Source organism: Montipora foliosa, chromosome 1, assembly GCF_036669935.1.
Source record: "Montipora foliosa isolate CH-2021 chromosome 1, ASM3666993v2, whole genome shotgun sequence".
Taxonomy (NCBI): domain Eukaryota; kingdom Metazoa; phylum Cnidaria; class Anthozoa; order Scleractinia; family Acroporidae; genus Montipora; species Montipora foliosa.
This window is the reverse complement of record NC_090869.1, coordinates 13220503-13230502: the sequence shown is the minus strand read 5'-3', so window position 1 is coordinate 13230502 and position 10000 is coordinate 13220503. Positions and strand designations below refer to the sequence as shown.

At 39.9% G+C, this 10000-nt stretch overlaps 1 protein-coding gene across 1 annotated transcript in view; it reads left to right on the top strand.

The window, feature by feature from the left end:
• The window catches only part of LOC138010048 (uncharacterized), a 35661-nt gene that overhangs the window by 19065 nt on the left and 6596 nt on the right, over nt 1–10000 (top strand). The gene's annotated exons all lie outside the window — the stretch shown is intronic.

Genomic DNA, 10000 nt, shown 5'->3' with positions numbered 1-10000 from the left:
ACAGAATAGGTATAGTCAAGAGTTTATCAATTATGTCACTTTGATTAAACCAACAAGACTAGAAAAAGAGCTTTTTTGCCAAACATCGTACAGATTCGATCGCTTTCCATCAGCGTCCAGTTTGAATATATGAATGTACCCTGGGTACAAAAGATGCTGATTGCAGGGTTAGTCACGCATCAATTGATTTCGTCATCTGTGGTTGGCGTCGGATGTTTGCAGAATAATGAAAAACGGTAATAGCCAAAAACGCGGGGCCGGGGCCGTGTCGATGTGAAACCGCGTTCGTGTAAACGCTGCCTGATGCTTTGCTTTACTGCGTTTTTCATGGTAGTAGCCAAAACGGACCGGGGTGTCCTATTTTTCCAAATTTCTTTGTTTCAAGTTTTGTCGTTATTCTCCTGTACATTTATTTTCGAATGTTTGGCATCTTTCCTTCATTTATGGTGGAAATTAGTCAAAAAATTAAGGAACAGTCGCAAGCTCTTAGTCTGTTTTTTCGAAATAAAGAGAATTTCCGACTGGAATTGGAGCTTTTGTGGGGAATATGCGCTGACTGCTAGAGACACTGAAGACTCGCTTGACTCCATATTTTAAAACCACATTTTAATGTTTACTTCGTAAACGCCTTCTCCGCAGTACAATTAAAACGAAAGAAAACATGGTCGCAGTTTCACGCTGGTGGTCACGCAAAATTTCTCATTTGGTTGTTTTCGCAAAATTGTTGTCAATGTTGTTGTGCTTTTTTATCGTAACATTGGATTCGATCCCTTTACGTCCGAACAAAATTGGCTATAGCAAGCTCCTGTTCAAGTCCATTCTCGTCACCAGAGCCTTGGATCGACCCAAGGCTCTGGGAAACTCTATGCAGGAGAACATGCGCCGTAGAGTTCTTATAGCCAAAAACCGGCTATTGGAACCTTACGGCGTCTGCTCACTCCTCGCGCTAGCATGAATGCACCAATTAGAGACGCTTTTGATTGTTCTTCACGAAAACCAATGAGAAGACACTTTGTTTCAGGGTTCCCCAGAGCTCTTCTCTCGCTCAGTCAAGAGAAGAGCTCTGGGGTCGAGATTGGTTCAAGTCTTACTTTACTAAAAACCGTTTGTAGTAAAGTCGGACGACAACACTGACAACAATACGAACAAACAAACAAATGAGAAGTTGCGTGACTGCCTGACGACAATCTTGGAACTGTTATTCAATGTGTTGTTGTTTTTTTCCAAGTAAACATTATGCACTTAAGCTGATGTGGAGACTTTGCTAATTGTGCATTTCAAAGTTCTTGTATTTCCCCACCTGTGGGGGATTTTTTTTCTTGCAAAGTCCCCAGTATTTGGCGAAGCCAAGCACCCAACATTCAAACTCTATATCACAGAACAACAACATACACCTTAACACAACTCAAAGGGACTATTGATAGATACAGCTCTAAAACTGTTGTCCTTTGAAAACGGAACAATTGAGAAAGACGATCCAAGTTGATTAACGCGGTATTACAACGATACCGCTCCTGTTGTATCACTAACAAAAGACGACCTGTTGACCTTTAACAGTGACCTCTATAAACAATAATATATAGACAGGGGAATTTTAAAGTTGCTTATGCCTACAACTACGTTTGACGGATGGTCTTCTTCTCCTCCGCCATCTTGCCATCGATCGAGCGAACAATCGATCGTTCTCAATCTCCTCTCAGTTGAACAGAAGTGAAGCCCCCACATTCTCCCCGAGAGTAGGGCATTCAAAAATCTAAGTCCCCACATTTCCCCCACTACAAGGGCAGAAATTTGTTGCAAAGTCCCCATAAAGTCCCCGTATTTCCCCATATCAGCCCGGGCTCCCCCTCCCCCCGGGGAAGCCGATGACAAGTGCATTACAATGCGCTTTAAACAAAGTGTGAAGCTCAGCGAGTGTTCAGTGTCTCTGGCAGTTGGCGTATATTCCATAAACTCCAATTACGGAAATTCGCTTCATTTCGAAAAACAAACTCCAATTTCTAGGAAAGACAAATTCAGACGCTCGCAAAGCCCAACTTCGATTTTAAAACCCAAAACAACAAAGTCCGATTTAGAAAAAAAAACTCGGATGTCCCTTAAGAGCTTTTATAGCTTCCGTAGGTTCCTTAGTTTTTTTATTTTTTATTTTTTCCTCTATCATAAATGAAGGACAAATGCCGGTTATTCGAAAATAACAGTACAGGAGAATTTGAACGACAAAAATTGAAACAAAAAAAGACACTCCAACCCCGGCCCCGGCCCCGCGTTTTGGCTACTACCATGAAAAACGTAGTAAAGCAAAGAATCAGGCAGCGTTTACACGAACGCAGTTTCACATCGGCACGGTTTCATTACTGTGTCAAAATCGATGCGGTTTGGAAATGTTTACGCGGAACTGTTTTCGTGGTGGTATAAGCGAGCGCTGCACTACGTGCTAAATTCACTACTGAGTTTGAATTGACCAATGCAAATTTCGCGCCAAAATAGTGACCGTATTCAAATCGATGCGGTTTCGCTAGTTACACGACAGATGGAACAGCATCGTTTTGAAAACACTCCACTTTTAGAAACAGTTTCAAATCGACACGGTTTCGGCAACAGTCTCGATCGGTGTCGTGTAAACAGGAAGTGTAACCGCACTAAAAATTATGCGGTTACAATGAAACCGCGTTCGTGTAAACGCTGCCTCAGTGCGGCGTTGATAGATGTCATTAGTGATATCATTGTGAACCTATAAACAGTCGTTGTGTTAGAGATTCTCTTGTATACTTGTTGAAATGGTTAACCAGAGATCATTTGTTTATTATAATCAAGAAACCAATCGAAGGAGATTTGTTGCAGCGTTAATCTAATCTAAATATCCTGCGAGTAGTCCGTTTCTTCTACGCTTCCCGAGAGAGAAACCACTGCGAGCAACCGTTAGTTTCTTTGAGTGAGCCGCCGTCTAGCGCCAAGGACGAATAAATTAAATTTGAACAGGTAAAACGAGTTAGTAAACAATTGTTGTTCCGACGACTATCTCATGTGCGAACTGACGACCCGAGAGTACTTGAATACCTAACTCTTTAATATCGTTTCTTATTACACTCTGACACCGTTTAAAACTATCTGATAACTGTACTTGAAAACTCGTAATTGAACTCGAAACTACTATAGATGCTGCTACTGAATACTGAATAATGCTGAATAATACTGAACACTCTTTGGCAGATACGCCCCTATTTAAATTGGCGTCGTGTGGTAACATGACATCACAATGACATCACAACTTCTAACACAACACAATGTTTTGGCGCTTGCGCGTGCGTTCAGCTACGTAACTGCTGCGTTTGGGCGAGCCTGCTGTGTAGTGGTTTCCCTTGAAGTAAGACTGAAGTGATGTCAAATACATCACGTGGGGTGTGACGCATCTCGCACATGCTCGATGAAAAATCAAATGGTTGCACGCAGTGATTTTTCTCTCGGGAAGTGTAGGAGAAACCAGTTGCTCGCAGGGTAAATCTAAATGGCGAGTTTACAATTCTTGAGTTAACCAGCAGAACGGTTTGCTTGCATTGAAAAAAGACATTTTTCCAGAGAAATGCTTGCTACAAGCAATTATACCAGTCATTTAGACGAGGAATGGCGGAATGAGGCTGGTCCTAAGTATCTTATTAAATTTTATGATTTCCAATAGAAAACAATTAGGTAAAAAATGAAAACGCTAAGGGGTGCCGTCAAAACTACATTTCTCAACAAAAGTAATTTGATAAAAAGTCAAAAGTTAAATTACTTTTTTGTACCCCTTCCTTCCAAAGGTTTTTTTTTAATATTTTCCAACTTTTAACCTGAAGACTCTCATATCTCGGCCGCTATAATCATCTGTACCTTAAGCCCGTGAGTGCCAAAGAAACTACGAAGTCTACAACTATGGGCGGTTTTGGGTTATCAATCCTTTTGAGATTTTAGTTTAGTTAGATATTAGAACAGACTTATCTTTTCACAAATTTTCAGTTTGATAGGGTTTTTCGTCTTGTGATAAGGCTAGGTTGAATTTCTAAGCTTTTGCGTGACACGATATTAATTGCGGCCGAGAATGCTGTCACGTAGGTTAAAAAAAATACTTATCCGCTGAGATTTTGCCATCTGAATAGTCCTTGTATGAGAATAAGTATTGATATAGATGTTTATGAGCCCTCAGAAGACCACTACTGGCTTTTTATAGCAAAGCTCGATGATATATGTTTTTGTTAGCTTCCGGTAGCCTTATTTGTGCCCCTCAGAGGGACACAAACATGGTGTCTCCATACAAAGCCCTATAAATTTAAGTAAAACATTTCTTTGAATATCTCCCGCACGAAGCATTGCACAGACCTGAACCTTTGCTCTTTGTTCTTGACTTAATGTGTTGAATGATTTTGATGATGGTGTGATAGTGAAAACCGGCAATAGCAGTGAGGATGGCATGCATGGTGGTCAGCAAGGTCGTCACTTATTTCTATCCCTCAAACTGACATTTCCCTTTTTATTCAACTTATCCGACGTACAATCTACTTTAGGTTTCAAATCCACTTCAACGAAACAAACATTTTAAACAAGCTGAGAAGATTCACAATAGGCGAGGCAAAAAGTTGAACCCGGATCGATGGCTTCACCTTGCGGTTTCCGATATCCATTAGACTAACGAGACAAGCTGCTGGATAGTCGAATTTTTTAGAGAATTGACATAGCAGTACCCAGCAATTCTGCCTGTTTTAGTTCTTTTTAAAGCAGTAAGCTTGTCATATTAAGATGGGATATTGCGTCGTGTAATTGATACGAAATGTCCAATGTCAGTTTGAGGGATGGACACTGCAATCGTATGTGAGCTTGAGTCCAGTCTATCTTAAAGGCCCATGTTCACCCACAATATATTGCCCGCTAATGTTTTGAAATAGTTCCAGCATTTTGACTGGGTACTCGGTGATGATTTTCGGATTTTCCGTCTGTGCGAAATTTAACGCGCGCGCAATGTTTCGTTTAGGTGAAACATGGGCCCTTAACCTGGCTCGAGGATTTTTCTTTGGGTTTCTCGGTTTTGCTTCCTCATCAAAATCAATTTCCACGTTTCTTTCCCCTATTTTACAACGTTTGCTTTTGCCCTCATTCATGTGATAGTTAAAGTTGGCAAGAGCTTCGGATTACAAACGATGGAAGAGTTGGGGTAACTCTTTCAAAGCAATTTTAAAATGTAGTAAGACAATATTGAGATTGTTCATTGTTGTTGAATATACATTTGTAAAGCAGAAATTTAATTCAGGTATTTGCCTTTAGACTGTCATTGGCGTAAGTGTTCCGACAAGTCTTTCATTGGACTACGGCCGAGGATTTGGTGGTATCTTGAAATGTTTTCAGAGTATTCCAAAACAGTTTCTTAGATCTTGCATTGTTTCCAATTCAGTTTTCCAGTAAGAAATGTTAACAGAATTAGAGGCTTGGTGCCTTTCTATTCACGGGTTGCGAGAAATCACAAGCGAACGAGTGAACACAGCGAACAAGTGAGTTTGTGATTCCTCTCAACTACTGAATAAACAATCGAGGCCCAAGTATTTGTTGCTGGCGAGCCTTAGCGAGGCAGCAGCCTATTCTTGATAGCGAAAAAAATCAAAATTTGTGGGATGTAAGATCGGAAGCATGAGCAGTCGATTGTGATGTTATCATGTCTATAATCCGGGGTATTGATACCCGTGATGACGTCACATGCACGTGGAAGTGAATCTTACAGCCTCGCAGCCTTCGAGTCGATTACTTTTCCAGTGGGTCGTCATTAATTATCATCATTCAACCGTGCATGTTCAGTCTTTGAGCCTCTTACATTTGACCACCGAGTCAAATTGTTCTTCAACGTCTTCAACCGTTGAGCGAAGAGAAAATCAGTTCTCGAGCTAGACCACGAGCAGTCGCCCTTCTTTTCTCAGAGCCACGCACGACGGGTGAAATTATTATTTCATTCGAATTGGTGGTAAAACTCGAGGTGTGTCACGCAATCACGCGCTCTACTATGTCAAAGCACGACAATAAATTTAAACAAGAGAAAATGAGGGGACAGAGAAGGAGGCTCCCGGTCCAGCCCTTGGGATATGTCATGTCCACGAAAGTTATTTTTAGACGAGCGGAAGTCTTCCGAGACGTCCGCATGCAGGCCAACCTTGGTCCGATGTTTGAAAGAAAATATATATTCATCAGCCCTCCACGCGCGCCATCATTTTCTCTTTTCACTAAGAACGTGAGAGCGAGGCAAGACTGCATGCGGACGTCTCAGAAGACAGACTTCCGCTAGAACAAAGACTTCCGCTCGTCTAAAAATAACTTTCGTGGACATAACAAATCCCGGCCAACGCCTTGAGCCTCCGTCTCTGTCCCCTCATTTTCTCTTGATTTAAATTGTCGTTTGCTCAACTACGCTCAGCATTTCTCAAAAGGTAACTCTTTTGCTGAAAAGAGGCCAGAAATTTCAGAAGTACAGCAGTTTAAATTCAAAGAATGAACTGACATGCTGACATTGTTTGAAATTATCCCTTTGCTTATAAAATAGTACCGCCGGCCACAGGTTAAAGGTATGCTGGGTATGCACACCTCTCTTCGCTCTTTTAATACTTTCACGCACATTTCCGGTACTCTCTTGATTCAAAAACTTGCAGCTGCTTAAAAAAATACCAGTCACTGCTCCCAGTTTCCACGCCAGCACTCACTTTCCATGACTTTCACACTGAAACTCCTAGTTTATTATATATGTACTGAGGTATTACAAAATAATGTTGACAACTTCTATCAATTGCACGGGGAAATCAACACAAGCGCCACAACAAGTTATGACTTAATGCTTTTATTCAAGGAACAGGGGCACCCAACGTCAATTTTCGGAAAATATCTGTTCGGAGGAGGATTTGAGATCTAGAATTTTTGGAACATTTGTTGTAAAATTTCTTGCTTGCCTGCCTCTTCTAGGAGTTTCGAACATCTGAAAAATGGTATAATTGCCCATTTTTAACGGATTTTTACCCTAAAAGGGTCACCTGGAATTTTCGGGACCCTTTTTTCTGGCTGAAATTTTCGAAAAGGTAAGTTTTGATCCCTATAACTTTCGGATCACTAGACTTTCAGCTAGGAAATCTGAACAGATGAAAAATTTTTTGGGGATAAAAATGTGCTTATATCTACGGTTTAAATACTAAAATACGTTTAACAATGCTATGTTTATGATTTTGAACTATATTATCATTGGATGCCCCTAAAGGAAACTAAATGTACAAAAATTTCTCTCAAAATTGAAAGTTTAAGCGATTACTCAGAAGAAAGTGAAGCAAAGTGTACTTTTAAAGTATTCTTTGAATGACGATGAAAGTTCTCAGCTTTTAATGAGGCCGTTGAAAACAGTAGAATCTTGAAAAAATTCTTGAAAAAGTTTAGTTGAGTGTTTTGTGAGTTTAATTATCGTAATGCTCTCTAATCACAGTCAGAAAACATTTTAAATTTTATTCGCCTGACATCTCTGGGATTGGCTCCGCTTCGAATCTCGTTTGTCTCTCAGTGTATTCTAAAAATTCTTCACCATTCGTAGTTTCGGTGCAGTCGCACATCACCTCAACAGAGATCACTATGTTCTTTACAATTAACCACGGAGAACAAATTGACTGTGTTGTTGAACCAAACTGTATACAGGAGAACCTCGGGAGTTGACTTTCTAAACATTTCTTTGTCATACAGGGCCCGGTTGTTTGAAAGCCGATTAACTTAATCCAGGATTAGCGTAAACTATTGTTTCATGTTTTCAACTTTTTGGTGAAAGTTTCTTTTGCTTATTTTTGTTTTTCAAGATTCACTTCTTCTTATGTAAAGTTTTGCCGAATATCAGCGTTGAACAGCATTTGGGACTAGAGAAATTAACTCCTTGGTTAATTTTTAATCTGGGATTAGCAATAATCGGCCTTTGAACTACCGGGCCCAGCAGTTTTATTTCGTCTTATGTGAGAGAAACTGAAGCATTTGGTTTATTACCTTTCCTTTTCTTCTTGAGATCTTTTTGTTTTGATTTTAAGAGCGTTCGTGTTTTTTCAAACTCCGCCAAAGTCTGTCATAATGCTATAAGAAAAACATGCCATCATAGCACGCAACGAATTGGGTTAATAATCTTCGTTGTTTTCTTTCTCTTGTACGGTTATTTTAAGTTCGAACGAATTCAGTTCTTGGGGGGGCAATTTCTTCTGTTGGCCTTGACTCATCTTTAGCGTTTAAAATTCGTTATACAAAGCAACATTCCGTTCAGTTTTCTTCCTGGTGTTTTAGTTTTCTTGTTTTTCGATCTAAAAAAAACTTGGATTGCTCGAACAAGAGGCCATGGTTCGCCCATTTTCCAATGAAGCCTTCAGTGAAAGGCGGGAAAACCGCTGCGACTTCAGTTTGTCACAAGTAAAAAATCTCGTATGCACCTTCTGATTGCTCATCATGAGTCATCATCAGTGAGAAATACCACTTGCATGACCACTCAGATTGCTTGTACTCTGTAGAGAATCATTTTTATGAAATAATTAGGATAGTACACGCACTCCGAGCATTGGGCAATAGCAGAAAAAGCAGCAATTTTGATTGGTTATGTGTTCTCAGACGCGCGTTTTGATAGGCTGGTAGGAAATATGAGCGCGTATCAAGAAAACCTGTTTCAATCAAGAGGAAAAAAAAAACAGCACTTTCCTTCATTTGCCGAATTATTTTGAGAAATATTTTATAAAAGCAATAGAGGATTTTTTTTCCGTGTTTACATAGCCTCATCTAAACACTCGGGGGAGTTGGGAGAATTCGAGACAGTTGTGCAAGCCTGAGACACAGTCGAGGGTTTGCATAACTGTCGACAATTCTCCCAAATCTCCCCCGTGTTTAGATGAGGCTATTTGAAATAGCTACTGAAATAGCTTAGATTTGTAGTAAAAAGGAAGAAAAAGTGAATTTTGCCTTTCGAAAGTGGCGCAAAAAGTCCAAACCCGTGGTCATTTTTCCAAATTGAACGTCCGCCATTTTGGACATCTTTTCTTCCGGTTACTTCCATAATAGGAATGCCCGCCGCCATGTTGTGACGTCACTGCGCACATGGATTTTTTCATGTCAACAAATTTTGTACAGAATCTTGTGTCAGGTTGAAACTGAATTTATCTTCGATTATGGCTGATATCGAGCCTTATTCTTTTGAACCTATGCGAGACAGTTCGGACTCATAGGAAGACGATGTTCAGAGTCAAGATGAGCGCCGTAGAGGAAATACATCGTGGTGTGCCATAGAGAAAGTACAGCAAAGAGCATGGAGAATTTCCCTTGGCCAGAAAACCGAATAAATAATGTTTGCCAGCCGAGATTTATTTCGAATGTTTCGTTGAGCTCGGTTAATCCTTCAACATAAGATTTAATCGCTGAGAAAGCAATAGATCTTTTTCTCTTTGATGCTCTTTAAGTAGCGTGTAAACTTTGCGTGTCTTTAGATACAGAGGTTGCGACATCAACACAAGCAGCTAACTCAGGACATTTACATTTACATTTACATTTACAAATTGGGTCGGAAAAACCGTTCGGTTATCACACCAACCAAAAAAAAAACAAATATATCAATATATAAAATGATGATATAAAAAAATTAAATACAGAAAAATATATTAAACTAAATATAACTATTATTTAAGAAAAGCTGTTAACATATATTTGAAGGCTTCTAAGGAGGATGATGAAACAATAGCCTCAGGGAGGCAGTTCCAGTCCGTTATAGTTTTTGGAAAAAACGAAAATTTAAAAACGTCTTTATTTGCATATGTCACGCGAAATTTAAATTGATGGGTTCCCCTCGTGCGACTCTCAGGATGTTGAATCAAATATTTTCGGGTATCTATATCAATAAGACCATGAGTTAGTTTATACATAAGCGTTAATCTAGCCTGCCTTCTTCTTGTTTCCAGCGTGGCCCACCCTAAGTCTTTAATCATGTCCGTAACACTAGCAT